This window comes from Nycticebus coucang, chromosome 5, assembly GCF_027406575.1.
Source record: "Nycticebus coucang isolate mNycCou1 chromosome 5, mNycCou1.pri, whole genome shotgun sequence".
Taxonomy (NCBI): domain Eukaryota; kingdom Metazoa; phylum Chordata; class Mammalia; order Primates; family Lorisidae; genus Nycticebus; species Nycticebus coucang.
This window is the reverse complement of record NC_069784.1, coordinates 130,258,635-130,275,719: the sequence shown is the minus strand read 5'-3', so window position 1 is coordinate 130,275,719 and position 17,085 is coordinate 130,258,635. Positions and strand designations below refer to the sequence as shown.

The window sequence follows — 17,085 nt, the reverse complement described above, 5'->3', positions numbered from 1 at the left end:
AAAGTACTGATGGAGTAGACCTGAAAAATTCCCTACTCCAACCCCACGTTACAGATAAAAAAACAGAGACCGGAAGTGACTTGCACAAGGTCAGTGAGCTGGCCAGCAGGCAGCACAGCAAGGACGCACCACCCAAGTAATCACAACCCTGGGACTGAAGTCAGAGGTTGCCGTGGAAGCCAAGTCACATAACATGGGGATTCCCAAAATGTTAAGTTACACATGCATGAGTATTAAGAAGTCCTCTAGGGCTGAGGCAAGAGAATTGCTTAAGCCCAGGAGCTGGAGGTTGCTGTGAGCTGTGTGATGCCACGGCACTCTACCAAGGGCCATAAAGTGAGACTCTGTCTCTACAAAAAAAAAAAAAAAAAAGAAGTCCTCTAGGTTAAACACAGACAACATAAGAACCTTTTAAGTCACTGAGCTCCTATACCGTCAGACCCAGCAGTATCATTTCTATTAATAAAATAGGTAAAATCAAGTAGCAGTCTGGGCACAGTGGCTCATGCCGCTAATTCCAACACTCTGGGAGGCCAAGGCAGGAAGATCACTTGAGCTCAGGAGTTTGAGACCAGCCTGAGCAAGAACAAGACCTCATCTCTATAAAAAAATAGAAAAATTAGCCAGGTATGATGATGAGTGCACCTGTACTCCCAGCGACTCAGGAAGCTGAGGCTGGAGGAGCTCAAACCCAGGCTTTGAGGCCGCAGGGAGCTGTGATCACCCCACTGAATTCTAGGCCACGTGACAGAGTGTGACTCTGTCTCAAAAAAATAAAATGAAATATCAGTCAGCATAAAAGAAGGTCTTCCACGTTACCTTAGGACAGAAAAAACGACTCCTCGATATGAAGAGAAGAAACAATATGTCAGAAAGAAGGAAATTTAAAGAGATGTTTCTGAAAGTAAAAAAAGTCATCAGAACAACAATTAACTGTGTGGAAATACATGCACACCTCTATTCTTGCTTCTAGATTTTCTTAAGAAAATACATTTTATTTATGGATCCCTCTATGCAAGAACCACCTGTACAAATAAATTATCTCCAATATTCCTCTGACATTTCAAATGGGTTTGCATTGTCTGGTTCTATTTTTTATTACTTTGGTCACTCAGGTAACTTTAGTTTTATGAATTTATAAAGTTTACTTGGGGTTTCAAACTATGTAAGATTTTTTAAATTCTTTAGAATCTGCCTGACTATAATATACTCTCCATTTGGCTCTCCATCCTCAAACTGCAAAAACCAGCATATTTCTAAATCATAAAACCAGACTTGATCTTTCTAATGCTTCATTCTGAGATAATAATATAACGGGACATATGTGTTAACAGGCATCTAAAATTAAATTCCTTGGCAACAATCTCTGAGAAACATGTAAATTACTACTTATGAAGTTATTCTATTCAGAAACATACAATGCAAAATGACACATGTAAGAGTAAAAATAGCAAAGGGTTGACAATTACAAAATTTAAGTAGTGGCTCTGTGGGTATTCACTATATAATTCTTTTGACCTTTCTGTATTTTTGCACAATTCCTTAATAAAGGATTGGAAGGAGATGATACATGTATGCAATCCACAAAAGTACACCATGTTTTACTACGTGGCTAGTCAAGACTGTACAAGCATTGCCACTAACCTGACTGTAATCAAGGACACCAATGCTCTACAACACGTGAGCCTACATGGATGCAAAGTTATATTCCTGAAGGTTTCCGTACGCACCCGGAGAACAGCTGGAGGATGTAAAATGTTAAGATAGGGCATAGAAATGCTTCTAGAAAGAAAAAATTTTGAGAGCCACCATCCCATGACAAACCATAATTAACAAAAAATAAGGTATAGTGGAACTATCTCAGGCTTCAAAACAGTAGAATGGACTGGCAATTCATCTCTTAGTAAAATAGAGGCCTTCTGGATCCCTTTAAATGGGCTGACAATAATAGTACCTAGTGTCAATAAAAATACAAATAAATGTGTAAATAAAAACCTGTCAACACTTACAGGAAAAACTGACACTAAAAATATCATGTTTAGCAAGAGGGACTTTACCTAACAATTGCAATCAGTGTAACTGGCTTATTGTACCCTCAATGAATCCCCAACAATAAAAAAAAAAGAAAAAAAAAAAAAAAAATATCATGTTTAGAGTAATACGAGATGTCAGTTATAACCTTTCTACTTAAAACTCAAAAAACCCTAATTCCTTCCAGATTTTCCACATTTGAGGTCAAACACAAAAAAATAGTACTGAAGATCATCATAACAAGTATAGTTCCTTATTGTAGACTTATAGTCATGATCTGAGAAAAGTAAAGCAATAATAATTAGTAAAAGTTAAAAACAGAAATTACTCTCATCCAAACAGGATTCCAAAAGATTAACTCATCTTCATAAAGGGAAACATCCACCTTTCATACGATCACCTTCCTGAAGGTTTCTGTACCCACCCAGAGAACAGCTGGAGGATGTAAAATGGTAAGATAGGGCATAGAAATGCTTCTAGAAAGAAAAAATTTTGAGAGCCACCATCTGTCACTGAGCAGAAGACTCAGTGACACTCCCTGCGCTGGAGAGCTCTTTCACACGGCTTCTAACAAGAGACCCATACTTCATATCATGTGGACAGAAAGAACGCAGAATTGAATTATAAAAATGTCCCAGGTGAATATTATGCAGCCTTAAAGAAAGATGGAGACTTTACCTCTTTCATGTTTACATGGATGGAGCTGGAACATATTCTTCTTAGCAAAGTATCTCAGGAGTGGAAGAAAAAGTATCCAATGTACTCAGACCTACTATGAAGCTAATTTATAGCTTTCACATGAAGACTATAACTCAACTATAGCACAAGACTATGAGGAAAGGGCCAAGGAAGGGGAAGGGTGGGGGGAGGTTTTGGTGGAGGGAGGGTAATGGGTGGGGCCACATCTACGGTGCATCTTAGAATGGGTACAGGCGAAACTTACTAAATGCAAATGCCTACATACAGTAACTAAGAAAATGCCATGAAGGCTACGTTGAACAGTTTGATGAGAATATATCAGATTGTATATGAAACCCACACATTGTACCCCTTGATTGCACTAATGTACATAGCTGTGACTTAATAATAAAAATAAATTAAAAAAAATAATAAAATAAAATAAAAATAAAAATGTCCCAGGTGAAGAAAACACTAGAAGAAAAAGCAGTACACAAAAGTGCCCACGTGACGATCCTAAGATCCTCAGAAATATTACTTAGGGATGTGATTTTTTTTTTGTCTCCATTTGATCAAAAGGCCCAAATTTAGCAAGTCTATTTCTGAAACCAAACAATGAGAACATGAATGGCTGGCTTCTGTGTATAGAACTGGAAGGGTTTGGGGTCTTTTGAAGGTCTACCTCCCCCCGTGATGCTCAAAACTCACATAAACGTGTAATGCATTTGTCACCCAGTCTCGGTTCTCAAGAGGCCAGCAAAACAGCTCAGGACCCAGGATGCAGGAAGTTGTGGCGGGCACCTGTAGTCCTAGCTACTTGGAAGGCTGAGGCAAGAGAATCACTTGAGCCCAAGAGTTTGAGGTTGCTGTGAGCTGTCATGCTACGGCACTCTACCAAGGGTGACATATTGAGACTCTGTCTCAAAAAAACAAAGAACAATTAAAAAAAAAAACCTCTGGTGAAGCGGAAAACAGAACCCAGAGACGCAGCTTAAAGATGTGACACAGTCATGTACAGCACACCGGTGTCCCCATTAATGACAGGCTGCACAACAGATGACAGCAGTGCCATGATATGAAAATCTTATTCAAAACACTACAATGAAGGAGTGATAGCAAGATGGCGGCCGAGTAACAGCTTCCCTGCAACTGGGCACTGTGAGTCTGGGGAGATAAGACTCCAGGCATCTCTGGCTGGTCGGATCTGCCTATTATCATCCCTTTGAGGACACAGGGAGTCAGTGAGAGACTTCTGGACCCCAAGAGGAGGACAAAAACAGTGGAAAACTGGCAAGTAGTTGTGTGTGTTCGATTGGTCTAATCCCGCCAGCAGCTGCACGGGAACTTAAAGAGCAAGAGGAAGTGAAAGGAAAATTAGGGCAAGGAAACAGATAAAAGAAATCACTCATGAGGAAGAATCAGCAGAAAACTCCTGACAATATGAAGAACCAGTCCAGAGCAACCCCTCCAAGGGACCATGAGGTAGCTACTGCAGAGGATTTCACCTATAAAGAAATGTTAGGAATGACAGAAAGGGAATTTAGAATACACATGGTAGAAACAATGAAGGAAACTGCTAATAAAGTCATAAATAACCAAAAGGAAATCCAAAAACAGAATCCAATAAGAGATAAACAATATGAAGAATATAGAAAGGATATAGCAGAGCTGAAGTAACTGAAGCAGTCAATTAAGGAACTTAAAGATGCAATGGAAAGTATCAGCAACAGGTTAGACCATGCAGAAGAAAGAATTTCAGAGGTAGAGGACAAAGTTCTTGAGATAACTCAGATTGTTAAAGAGGCAGAAAAGAAGAGAGAGAAAGCAGAATGTTCACTGACAGAATTATGGGACTTTATGAAGCGTTCCCACATACGAGTTATAGGAATCCCAGAAGGGGAAGAAGAATGCCCCAGAAGAATGGAAGCCATACTAGAGAATATTATAAATGAAGATTTCCCAAAAGCACCAAAGATTTGGACAAACTCCTTTCAGACGGATATCAGACCCCAGGTCACCTCATCTCTAACTGACCTTTTCCAAGACACATTGTGATGAACCTGTCCAAAGTCAAGACAAAAGAAAAGATTCTTCAAGCTGCTAGGAGTAAGCGCCAGTTGACCTACAAGGGCAAATCCATCAGAGTGACTGCAGACTTTTCTAATGAAACTTTCCAAGCAAGAAGACAATGGTCATCTACCTTTAATCTACTTAAACAGAACAATTTCCAGCCCAGAATTCTATATCCTGCTAAGCTAAGCTTTAAAATTGATGGAGGGCAGAGAAAAGATGGCTGATTGAAACCACCTTTCCACAGAGGCTCCCGTCCAGAAAGTTAAAGGACAGAAATTTAGCAAGTAACCTGGTGGAATAGAGCTGCACCAAGAGAGAAGGTTGAAGAACACACATCAACCCTGCTGAGGCAAGCTGCGACCCCAAGGATACAAACAAAAGGTACAGAATCCATTACCAAGTGGACAGGAGTCCCCTCCACCATGAGAACGGCTTGGAGTACCCCACAAACAAACAAGCAGAGTTCAAAAGTTCTCCCACTATACTCCACAGGACAGACCCTTTAAAAACTGGACTTACCTCCCCTACTAGGGTGCTATGGCGCTCTCACATCAGGCATAAAACTGTAAAATTTTATATATTCACTATCTGCAATTCTGAGCTCCCAGCACTCCCCTCCACTCTCACTCTGAAATCTGGAGGCCTGTCCCCCAGGAGTCCAGATTCTTGGGTGATTTCTCGAGGGTGTGGACAGGGCCTGGACTGCAGCTGTTCAGGGCTGACTCTGCGGCATGGGAGTGAGGAAAGGACGGTCAGCTGAGAGGGAACCACGCAGGAGTGGCGGTGCCCCAAGGAGCAGAGCAGCAGCCATTTTTGGCAACAATAGGGCTCACCCCAGGGATATTCCCAAGTCACACCCCCTGTCTCTCTAGGCAACCTGAGGAGACCAGCCATCTTTTCAGGTGTCAACCACCGTGGACAGATCTGGGACGGAAACACAGGCCCTGTGAGTAAAGAGTTTACCTGAGGCGGTACCAGCCTGGGTGGAGTGCGGGGACTAAAAAAGCACCCGCAGAGCAAGTAGAGCAAGATTGCAGAGCAAGATTGCCAGGGTGGGGCTGACACAGAGGACCGCTTTACTGAGCCTAAGACGCACCCGGCACCCAGGGGACCATCAGCTTAAACAAAGGAGGCCAGGCAGAGGCTGGAACTGACAGGTAACCATGCTGCTAAACTTGAGACTGTACAGCAGCACAGACAGGGCCTGAGGCAAAGGTTCTGGGAACTCAAAACAGCTTCTCTTCTGCAGGGAAATTTAGCAGGGACAGAAACAAATTCCCGCAAGGTTGTTCTGTTCTGTCAGTAACATCGATCAGGGGTGGGGCTGGAACTGAGTGAACAGCCTCAGCCTCCGGAGGTTGTCAGGCCTCACCTCCCTCTGCAGGATAGAGGCAGAGAACAGTGGCCTAGATGAGCAAACATAGATCTCCTTGTGATTCAGGCAGGTGCAAATCCCTAGAGTATCTGCTCATTGGAGGCAACTGGGTTACAGCCCTGTGGGGTTATCAGTGACTGGGTGTGACAGAGGTGCAAGGTGGGGAAAAAGGCATCAACCTTCCCAGACTAATCTATTTGTTGGGAGGGTCCTGCTGACTTCACGGAGCACTGGAGCAAGTCATATCTGAGTTATCAGCAGACCCCTGCGATCTAGTTGCCAGAGACCTTTTCAACTCTCCCACCTGAGACAGGTGCTGACTGAGACTATTGATTTGGACCTTTTGAACTGAGCCAATAGCCCAAAGACTATCCAAGTTGTGCCCTGGGTGTGTGGTTGTAGGAAGGTTTGATTTTCCTTTTCCAATTATTACCTGTGGGGGTGGGGTGACTTAATTGTTGGTATTTCTCCACAGCTGAGACTTCAACCCAGAGTAACTGTTACACTAGGGTCAGACACAGACCAGCTGAAAACAAGACAGAGCCACTTAGCCCCACCACACCAAACAGGTCCCCAGTTTCTCAGGCCGTAGCACTGTACGGGTCCTCGACAAAGCTCCAGGGGAAAAAATCAAACGGTGTAAAATAATCATGGGGCGGAATCAGCGGAAAAACTCTGGTAACATGAATAACCAGAATAGATCAACCCCCCACCCCCAGGAAAGATATGGCAGATGTAACTGAAGATCCCATTCATAAATAGCTGGCCGAGATGTCAGAAATCGAATCCAGAATTTGGATTGCAAACAAGGTTAATAGAATGGAGGAAAATTTGGAATTAGAAATTCGAAGAGCAATTCAAAAGTCAGTATTAGAAATTCGAGGAGAAATTCAAAACTTGTCTCAAGAATTCAATGAATTTTGGGCGGCACCTGTGGCTCAGTCAGTAAGGTGCTGGCCCCATATACCGAGGGTGGAGGGTTCAAACCCGGCCCCGGCCGAACTGCAACAAAAAAATAGCCGGGTGTTGTGGTGGGCACCTGTAGTCCCAGCTACTTGGGAGGCTGAGGCAAGAGAATCGCTTAAGCCCAGGAGTTGGAGGTTGCTGTGAGCTATGTGATGCCATGGCACTCTACCTAGGGCCATAAAGTGAAACTCTGTCTCTACAAAAAAAAAAAAAAAAAAAAAAGAATTCAATGAATTTAAAGACAAAACCACCAAAGATTTTGACACACTGAAGCAAGAATTTGCAGCCCTAAAAGATCTGAAAAATACAGTAGAATCCCTCAGTAACAGAGTGGAGCAAGCAGAAGAAAGGATTTCTGACATTGAAGACAAAGCTTTTGAACGCTCCCAAAGTCTCAAAGAGGAAGAGAAATGGAGAGCAAAAACGGATCATTCTCTCAGAGAGCTCTGGGATAATTCGAAGAAGGCTATTATCCGCCTCATTGGAATCCCTGAAAGTGATGAAGTGGCCTCGCAAGGCACTGAGGCCCTTCTCCATGAAATTATGAAAGAGAATTTTCCAGACATGGCAAGAGATTCTGAAATTCAGTTAGCAGACAGTTTCAGAACCCCAGCACGACTCAGTCCCAATAAGACATCCCCCAGGCATATCATAATTAACTTTGCTGAAGTTAATATGAAGGATAAAATTCTGAAAGCAGCCAGACATAAGAAATCCATTACCTACAAAGGGAAGAATATTAGAATGACTGAAGATCTCTCTGCTGAAACATTTCAAGCCAGAAGTGGATGGTCATTGACTTTTAATCTCCTAAAACAAAATAAATTTCAACCCCGGATCCTGTATCCAGCTAAACTGAGTCTCATTTATGATGGAGAAATTAAATACTTTAATGACATTCACATGTTGAAGAAATTTGCCATAACCAAACCAGCTCTTCAGGATACTCTCAGACCTATCCTCCATAACAACCAGCCCAATCCTCTACCACAAAAGTAAACTCACTCAGAAACTTTTGATCAAACTCCAACTTCCACAGTGGCGAAAGGATTTCAAATGTCCACTTAACATGGAAAAAACTCAATACCCAAAATTTTACCAGACTTATCAATATTCTCAATTAATGTGAACAGCTTAAACTGTCCTCTAAAGAGGCACAGGTTGTCTGACTGAATACAAAAACTCAGGCCAGATATTTGCTGCATACAAGTATCACATCTTACCTTAAAAGATAAATATAGACTCAGGGTGAAAGGATGGTCATCCATATTTCAGGAAAATGGAAATCAGAAAAAAGGAGGTGTTGCAATTCTATTTCCAGATATAAAGAGAGAACAGTATTGTTTTATGTAGAGAATACATGCATGCAATCAGTTTCACTGTTAGTATAAGCTTATTAAAAGTATGAGTCATTGGGCGGTGCCTGTGGCTCAAGGAGTAGGGTGACGGTCCCATATGCCAGAGGTGGCGGGTTCAAACCTAGCCCCGGCCAAAAAAAAAAAAAAAGTATGAGTCATCAAAAGTCAGCCTGTTCTTTCTGGTGATCTCAAGAATGGACCACTGTTTTCAATGAAAAACAAATTCTCCATGAAAACAAAACATATGTAATGCAAAAACTTGTTTTCAAATTTGTGTTACCATTTGATGACCAGTACCCAAATATATTGTTTTTAAACCCAATTGGTATATCGAATATATAAAAATCTGAGTATCTGAGTATATACTAAATAAAATAGCAAAAACTGATGTAACAAAATATTAACTTACTTAGAATCATTTTCCCATTTTCTATGGGAAAAATACTTTGATTATTCCCATTTTACAGAGGAAGAAACTGGAACACTTCAAGATTAAATAACCTACCCTAGGTCACTGAGCTAGGAAATTCTGGAGACAGGATTCAAAGAACTCAGGCAGACTCCAAATAGAGTATAACCTCTGTAAGTTGACCACTCAATGGGCAGTAACAAACTGGTTGACATACGGAGGCGATCAACATAAGGAAAAGGCCTACGGTACTGACATGTCCTGTCTATGTAGGGAAGTGGCCAACCATGGAAGTTCAGTAATACATCTAGACATTAGGCTTTTTAAATAGGTGTATTTTAGGAGTTGGTCTGACCTTCATTAAAGTATAAATCAAACTACTCTCCAAAGCTAATTAGGTATTATTTCTTTTTTTTCTTTTTTTTTGCAATTTTTTGGTCAGGACTGGGTTTGAACCCACCATCTCCGGCATATGGGGCCAGTGCCCTACTCCTTTGAGCCACAGGCACTGCCCAGGTATTATTACTTAATACTTGATATTAGATGATAAAAAAAAGTTCAACACAAAGTTATTATTATCAAAGTTTCTACCTTTAATATGTACTGTATTTGCAAATAAACCCAGAAATATCAGGCAACTTCCTATTTACATGAAATATATTAAACTCAACTATTCTATGAGGGAGTAAGTCATATTTGAAGGAACTACTGAACAGACAAATTAAGTCTTCAAAAATCTCTTCCAGAGTGAATAAATCTCTCACCGCGTGATACTAAGAAATTTATCCAACGAGCTTCATTTAACCATTAAACTCATACATTTGGTCAAAAAATAGGGCGGCGCCTGTGGCTCAGTCAGTAGGGCGCCGGCCCCATATACCGAGGGTGGCGGGTTCAAACCCAGCCCCGGCTGAACTGCAAACCAAAAAATAGCTGGGCGTTGTGGCGGGCGCCTGTAGTCCCAGCTACTCGGGAGGCTGAGGCAGGAGAATCACTTAAGCCCAGGAGTTGGAGGTTGCTGTGAGCTGTGTGATGCCACGACACTCTACCGAGGGTGATAAAGTGAGACTCTGTCTGTACAAAAAAAAATAGCGGTTGTGCAGGAGATGACACTCTAGTGATGAATGGGACAGGCAAATTCCTCGTCCCCGTGGAAGGTAGAGACAGAACAATCCAATACACAAATACCTACAGAAGACTATCCGAGATAGACAGGCACATTACAGGGACTAAGGTCGACTGATGCAGTGACAGGGTACTGGGAAGCATTTATTTATTTATTTATTTATTTATTTATTTTTGAGAGTCTTATTTTATCACCCTAGGTAGAGTGCCATGGTGTCACAGCTCACAGCAATCTCCAACTCCTGGGCTTAGGCGATTCTCTTGCCTCAGCCTCCCGAGTAGCTGGGACTACAGATGCCCGCCACAACACCCATCTGTTTTTTTGCTGCAGTTTGGCCAGGGCCGGGTTTGAACCCACCACCCTTGGTATATGGGGCCACCACCCTACTTACTGAGCCCCAGGCGCCACTAACTGGGGAGCTTTTAGACTGGGGACTCAGAGGTCCCTCAGAGGCGGTACCTGGAGTTGAAACCTAAAAAGCACAAAGGAGTCAGCCAAGGAAAGTGAAGGCACACTGTTGCCTCAGAAGGGATGCTGACCTGGGCATGGTACAGCCACGCCAGTGTGACCTGCAGACAGGGCAGACATCCCGGGAACTATGAGCAACCATTCCAGACACTGCTGGGAACCCGTCTGACTTTCCTCCTGTGGTGCTTAACAGGCGACAACAACACATCTGTGAGGAAAACTCCTTGGTCAAAATGAAACAACCTTAAGGTCACAGCAGGAATCTTACCTTTCCTCAGAGGTGTCTCAGTGTCCTGGTCTCCTGAGCTCAGCTGAACCAGAAATTACACACTCTCCCCGTGTTCTGCAGCAGGAGGCCCTATAGGTTTGGGGTTTAGGTGGGTGCTTTATTAGCATTTAACATCTAAAGTGATGGACACTAAAGCTACCCAGGGCACGTCGTCTCTACCTAAGGTCCCAGAGTGGATGAGCACACAGTTTTCCACATTCACTGAACCAGCCAGCACATCAGCTTAAAGTGCATTTGTGGCTCAGTCGGTAAGGTGCCGGCCCCATATATTCCGAGGGTGGCGAGTTCAAACCCAGCCTCGGCCAAACTGCAACCAAAAAATAGCCGGGCGTTGTGGCGGGCGCCTGTAGTCCCAGCTACTCGGGAGGCTGAGGCAAGAGAATCGCTGAAGCCCAGGAGTTGGAGGTTGCTGTGAGCTGTGTGATGCCACAGCACTCTATCGAGGGCCATAAAGTGAGACTGTCTCTACAAAAAAAACAAAGTGCATTTGGAATAATCTGCTCAGATTCAGAGTGGTGCTGCAGGCAGGAACCCCAATTCACCAGCACCCAAGGAATTTACTCCAACTTTCCCCACATCGCCACAGAAAGAGCAATTTACAGAGCTACATGGTGACACGGTGATAAGGCAAAGAAAAACAACTGATGTCCATTTATAAAGCCTTTGAGATATACAAGAACCACAAACCTGCCCAGGAAGGAAGTGTGGGGACCCTCAGGGCGATCATCCCTTCATGCAGAATAAGCCAGCTGGAGAGGTGTCCTGATCATTCGAGCACACAGCCCTGGAAAGAGAAAACAAAAACACGGGGAGTGAGAAATAATTTTTTGAAATGAGAATTTTGTAATTAAAGTTTAATTTCTCAGCATTCTGTTGTATAGGACTTGATACAAGAAGGAAGACTTTAAATGAGCCACCAAGGGTTGAGGGACAGACTATATAGAAAACAAAAGGGTCTCTGCAGGCCCTATGTGGAGAAGCAGCTTTACTGCTTCACCCTAAATTTTACATGGCTAAGTCCCTTTATAGATGGATATAAATGGAGAAAGGCGGGCTGGAGGGAGACAGAGGAAGGATAGATAGGAACAGATGATAAACAGATGGGAGACGGACGGACGGATGACAGAGCAATCCTCCTAGGACAAGGCCACTACTCCAGGTGGTGGAAAGAGAGCACTGAATGAGAAAGAAAGTCTCTTCTCCACTCTTACCCAGCTTCATTCAAATGGGGAAAAGTCAAATAAATAAGGAAAGAAAGAAGAAAAATATCCTAGAGTGATACATGCAGTGCAGAGTGTCCTAATAGGACAAGACAATGAGTGACAAGTGGCTAAATTAAATGGAAACATTAGAAAACAGTGCTCTGAGATGACAATGTTAGGGAAATGGTCCCACTGGCAGAGGGACCAGCTCAGACCCTAATAAGAACCAGTGTATCTTGAGCCGTTATCATGACTTCTGGAGCAGAATCCAAATAAAAATGGGTAGCATCAAAGGATCAGGGTTCCATTACTTACTAAACAGTTTCTGGGTCCTCTCACATTATGGATAATTCCTTCCTCCTGTATCTGATAAGCTGGCCAAGATTTATTGAAATTCATGGCCCACTAGTCAACACAGCAGAAAGTACTTTTTTTCATTGTTTAAAATGTAAAAGGGATTTCTTTTACATTTTAAAAGTGAGACAAAAGAGTGAGACTTTTCTTTCTATAAGGCGTAATATCATCTCTTGGATGTACACAAGTTACTACATTATGGCAGTAAGGATGTGCTATGGGGTCACTGTCCTTGATTTAAAAAAAAAAAGGGCGGCACCTGTGGCTCAGTGAGTACGGCGCCGGCCCCATATGCCGAGGGTGGCGGGTTCAAACCCAGCCCCGGCCAAACTGCAACAAAAAAATAGCCGGGCGTTGTGGCGGGCGCCTGTAGTCCCAGCTGCTCGGGAGGCTGAGGCAAGAGAATCGCGTAAGCCCAAGAGTTAGAGGTTGCTGTGAGCCGTGTGACGCCACGGCACTCTACCGAGGGCGGTACAGTGAGACTCTGTCTCTCCAAAAAAAAAAAAAAAAAAAAAAAAAAAACACAGACTTCCAAGCCTGAGGATTGCAATGGGAGTTAACAGCCTAGCTTCCCCACAACCACCTGAGTGAGCTCAGCCTGGTTCTTTCAGCTGAGCCTCTGGTTTAACTATAACCCCAAAAGGGTTGATTCTCAGTGTCAAGTCCAGTAACGCACAGAAAATAATAAAGTGGTTGACACGTGTAAAATGTTCACAGTAGCAACATATCACTTCTAGACCTTCATTATAAATACAACATTTGCTGCTGGGAAAGGTTTATCACAGAGATTCATGCTACAGGAACATACGTATGTAACTAGGAATAGTAAGTAGAGATAACAATTTTTACTTACAGAATCATAGGATATCAGAACTGGAGTGGACCTTTTAAAATCAGCCCAACTCCCTCACTCTGTACAGGTGAGAATTTAAGCCCAATTCCCTCACTCTACAGGTGAGAATTTAAAGATCAAAGAGATATCTTGATTTCTCCAAGGTGATATGATTAGTTCAGAGGATTTTTTTTTTTGAAACAGAGTCTCACTATGTCACTCTCAGTAGAGTGTCCTGGCATTACAGCTCACAGCAACTTCCCATTCTTGGGCTTAAGCAATTCTCTTGCCTCAGCCTCCCAAGTAACTGAGACTACAGGTGCCCGCCACAAGACCCAGCCATTTTCTTATAGTAGTTATTGTTGTTTGGCAGGTCCAGGACGGGTTCAAACCCACCAGCCCTGGTATATGTGGCTGGCGCTCTCGCCACTGAGCTGCAAGCACCGAGCCCAGAGAACATTTTCAAAAATTTGATCTATTTAAGAAATAGATGAAAATAAGGAAAGTTTTTAAGATCAAAAAGAAATAAAAAGCCTTCTGGGTTCAACACACACACACACACAAATTTAGTCTATTTGGTCAAAAGTATCTGCCTTATAAACTTCATATTGACAAAAATTTTAAATCACTTAGTCATTATGTGGTAAGTAAATACTTAAAAATATTTTTAAATGATAAGAATAGAAAATTGAATCAAGCTTCCTTGGACTCTGTCTAAATACACTGATGGCCTGACAGATGGTTATTTACCAACCAAAAACTATACAATATCACATCTGTCACATTCAAATATTTCCAATGATAACATTCCAAGCTTCTGTTATATGACAGATCTGTCCACAGATTCGTTACCAATACCTTGCTATTTCATGAACCTGAGCTTTTTATCTTCTATGCCTTTCCAAAGACTGTTCCTTAGTGGAAATGCCACCCCAGAAAACTCCCAACTGCCCCCAAGACCCAGCTCAAGTGTCTCTTCTTCTGTGACGCCTTCCCAGATAACATACTTTCCTACCCCAAAACTCACAGGGTTAGCCTTCCCTCCCTGACCTCACCACTCCTGCTAATACAGGCAATGGCCCTGCAATTATTCCTTTTTTACCTACCTGTCTCCTTTACTAGATGTTAATTGCTTTGAAAGTGAAGTACTTTGTTTCCCTGGCATCTAGTACAATTCCTTACCAATGGGCACTTAATAAATATATAATAAATAGGTTGAGGGAAGAACAGATTCACCAAATTGCTAATACAATGTGATTTAAATTTGGCTTAGCCTGCTTTTCCATCACATCACTATGATCTAAATTAAAAATAAGGGAGAAGTTACAACTTAACTACTAATCATTAGAGACTGAAATGATTTTAGGCAGGATTAGAAAACAAACGATTAGGCTTACAGCACAATGGCTTCAAGCCTGTTCTTTCTGCAGATGAACACAACGAGGCCCAGGAGAGATTAACTATACCCCGTCACATAGACAGTGGGAAGGTACTAGGACGAGAACTCCGATCTCCAAATGATTCATCAATTCTGTTCCCAGTGTGACAAATTAGTGGTTACCAGAATGCTCTCCCTAGAATCCCAATATCCTCTTCACAACCTTCCCCACATCCCTTATGGTCTCAGTGCCGTGCGAGTAATTAGACTTCATCTAGCTGGAAAACAATCCACCTCCAACAAGAGGCTATTATCTCAACAGCGTAAACTGGGCTCGCCTGGCCATTCAGGTTGTGTTTTAGGCCGAGGGTGGTGGCTCACACCTGTAATCCTAGCACTCTGGGTGGCCGAGGTAGGTGGATTGCCTAAGCTCGGGAGTTCAAGACCACCCTGAGCAAGAGCAAGACCTCCATCTCTACAAATAGAAATAATACCAGCCAGGTATTGTGGTGGGCACTTGTAGTCTCAGCCACTTGGGAGGCTGAGAAAAGAAGATCACTTGAGACCAAGAGTTTGAGGTTGCTGTGAGCCATGACACCACAATACTCTACCAGGGGTGACAAAGTGAGAGTCTATCTCAAAAACAAAAGCGGGGGGAGGGTCATGTTCTAAGGAGAATTAGCAATGGGCAGGTACTGCAGTATCTCATGACCACAAAAAGACCCATCAGGGCCAAATGAGTGTGTGAGTCTATGAGATCCAAGGTAATGCCAGGCAGACTACATCTATAATAAAATTTAAGCCATTCTATGTTTTTAGATATACAAAGACTGCATATAGACGGGTCATCATGCATGCTTGTTTCAGCCAGCCATTCATGTCTGCCTCCCCACCATTCCCTGCTTGCCCCATGACGTCACTTTAACATGAATACAACTTACATTTTTTTCCTTGGACTTTGTGATGAAAAGTGATTAGATATTTTACAATGCTAAAGGTTCCGCCTCCATGCCCTCCCCAAAAGCTGAATACACAATTAAAAGGTCCACACCTAAAGAAATGCTGCTACATTAATCAACTGGAAGCCTACTGTCCAAGCAGACGAAGTTCAGAGTGCTCAGAGTTCATTAAACTTTCGCTGCTGGTGACCCAGCGTGCGAGCCCTTAACAGTCAGCACAGCTATCAGTATCGGTCCATGAGAAATTGCTGGGGAAGAGAAAGATAAAGTTACCATTAACCTGTGCCCCTGAAACCTGCTCCCCCCACCAACTAGGTAAAAGAATGCGTTTCTTACTGAGAAATCTGTCTCGCAAATTCATGTCCTCTTCAAATGATCTCCTCTTTGTAATCACCATCTCCCTGAATTTAAAAAAAAAATAATTAAAAAATTCAAAATTTCTTGGTTATCAGCCAGGAAGGTTATTACTTCAGATACTCAATGTCTGTAGCAAAATAATACAGAAAGTAGGAGGTTTTCCAGAACTGGGAATGAGAAATGCAACTCCTACCTCTGTGAACCCCTCACTGAGCCCCTCCATAGTCTCCACTTACAAGTGAATTATTTATTATCTCAGTCACTCAGGACCCTTAGAGATTTTAGACAAAATGAATGAACCATCCAGTAACTCTCTCACTCCGCAGCATCAGGTAAGACTGCACCACGATGTATGTGTACCTGACAGTTTCCACCAGCCTCTCACAACAATAATGCTCTGTTTTGGCACTAAGAACCAGCCAATGGAATCAGACGCTGCTCTAACAAAGGAGAACTGTAGAGTTACCCATGGACTATAGAATGTGAGAGAAGTTGCCCCCGTGACAAAGGGGTGACTGATTACAATGAGAATAGCAAGTTTCAGTCTATCTTTCCCCCAAAGTGGACGTGTATACATGCAGAGCACAGTATTTACTACTTACTATAAGGTTCCAAAAAGGCCCTTGTTATTTATAAAAAGGGTCAAGTGAAACACTTCAAAAAAAGAACAGCTGGAAGTGGAACAAGGTGTCTCCATCTGGGTCACCTATTCCCAAGGCTCGGGGTCACATCAGCCAACTTGGCTCTGCTTAGAGCATGTCCTCCCACCAGTGACAAAATTAAAGGATACAAAATAAGCACATTACAGCTGAAGTGCCTACACACGGGAAATCTGTTGAGTTGATTCAATTCAAGAAGTATTTGTTGAACATCTGTTCTGATGAAGTCACTACAGTAAGTCTTGGGGTGACAATGGTGATCCAGAGTTTGCTCACACTCTTGCATAGCCCATGAACAAGTCAGCCAGTAGCCACAACATCTGTGGTCCAGGGAGTAGGATGCTGTGAAAGTAGCCCCTGGCCCAATTTACAAGAAAGATCCAACTACAAGAATAACACTCACGCCACACAAACTATTACACCTGCATTCAGTGCGCCAGGTGGATACAAACAGATCTTTTTCTATAAGGATCCCACGAATGTTTTAAAACAGGTCTACAAATTCTCTGACATTCTTCTAGGGAAGAGGCAGGGCAGCCTATACTACCTCCCCTTGAATCTGACATTAGAT

The 17,085-nt window shown here is 42.7% G+C and overlaps 1 protein-coding gene across 10 annotated transcripts in view; it reads right to left on the bottom strand.

Moving 5' to 3' along the window:
* Window positions 1-17,085, bottom strand: part of TIAM2 (TIAM Rac1 associated GEF 2) — a 220,952-nt gene that overhangs the window by 120,724 nt on the left and 83,143 nt on the right. For 4 of the 10 annotated variants that reach the window (XM_053592932.1, XM_053592939.1, XM_053592931.1 and 1 more), the window contains exons 2-4: window positions 15,835-15,899; window positions 15,591-15,746; window positions 11,461-11,557 (exon numbers count right to left, since the gene is read on the bottom strand). The exons of 1 other annotated variant lie outside the window; for it this stretch is intronic. The gene's annotated coding sequence lies outside the window, so the exon portion shown is untranslated. Of the gene's footprint in view, window positions 1-10,752; window positions 10,843-11,460; window positions 11,558-15,590; window positions 15,747-15,834; window positions 15,900-17,085 lie in introns of all 10 variants that reach the window. 5 more of the 10 variants (XM_053592935.1, XM_053592934.1, XM_053592941.1 and 2 more) reach the window with 3 other exon arrangements.